Source organism: Amphimedon queenslandica, unplaced genomic scaffold, assembly GCF_000090795.2.
Source record: "Amphimedon queenslandica unplaced genomic scaffold, v1.1 AMPQUscaffold_920_Cont27064, whole genome shotgun sequence".
NCBI classification, from domain to species: Eukaryota; Metazoa; Porifera; class Demospongiae; order Haplosclerida; family Niphatidae; genus Amphimedon; species Amphimedon queenslandica.
In genome coordinates, this window is record NW_003558731.1 from 1 (window position 1) to 1,078 (window position 1,078).

The following is a 1,078-nucleotide window of genomic DNA, read 5'->3' on the forward strand; positions in this document are numbered from 1 at the left end:
GGCACATTGTCTTCAGGTGAAACACTATTGAGCCATGAAATAAAATCCTACATTAATAAAAAAAATAAGAAAAAAAATGAATAATAGCATTTATTATTTATTTAGCTTACTAAGCTAAATAAATAATAAATGCTAATATTCTAAGCTTATGTCATTCCCTGATACATGGTACGGAGGGTCCTAATGTATTTTTGAAGCAAAACCATCAAAATAAAGTACCGCTAAATCACACGACAGTCACATGATTTCAATTACCTGATTGAGTGACTCCAGAGTGAAGTACATGGCAGAGCAGGAGGTGGAGAGAGGCAGGTATTGCTGGGAGACTCTGTCAACTTCAGCCATTACAGTATCAGTCTCCTCCATCTTCCTCTGAACTTCTGCAGTAATGATTCTAAAAATAGACACAACAAAGATTACATAAAGTAATAATTGTTACTATATTTAGATGTATTGTTACTATTATTAGTGATGATTCTAAAAATAAACACATTAATGATTACATCATGTGATAGTTGTTACTATATTTAGATGTGTTGTTACTATAATTAGAAGTTACTACATGTATAATTAGAATTGGGGATACCTGTTGTTGTCTAGGATAGGACAGGGTTCAGGATTGGGTCGTAGCTCTCAACGTCCTAGAGGCATTGAGTATGAAATAATGAGAGTGTTTTCTGACAGGGTTCTTAGTTCTAAAAAAATCCAAAAATATTCCCACGCTGTTGAAAAAAATTCAGAAAAAATTCCAAAAATAAAAATAAAATACCGTACAGCAGGAAATATTTGCGGGGAATTAAATTTTGCGAGTTTGCGATTCCATTTAAAGCGCAAAATTTAAATCCGCAAAATAATGAAATTCATGCATGACCACAGTAGATAATGCTACAATAACTGTCAAAACCGCAAATATTTAATCCGCAAACCAGGTTATTTTTAAGGATTCACAAAATTTTTCTCCGCAAAATTAACCAGCTGTACGGTAATTCAAAAATATTTTCATGATCTCGTTAAAAAATCAGAAAAATGCCAAAAATAAAACAAAAATAATCAAAAAATATTATAACACTCATAATAA

General features: G+C 31.5%; 1 long non-coding RNA gene across 1 annotated transcript; it reads right to left on the reverse strand.

Annotated features, from left to right (window-relative positions):
* On the reverse strand, nt 1-683 carry LOC109593555 (uncharacterized). The gene is made up of 3 exons (XR_002191028.1): nt 587-683; nt 256-394; nt 1-47 (listed from the first exon to the last, which is right to left on the reverse strand). It is a non-coding gene; the product is annotated as an uncharacterized LOC109593555 (long non-coding RNA).
* Nucleotides 684-1,078: the final 395 nt, after the last annotated feature.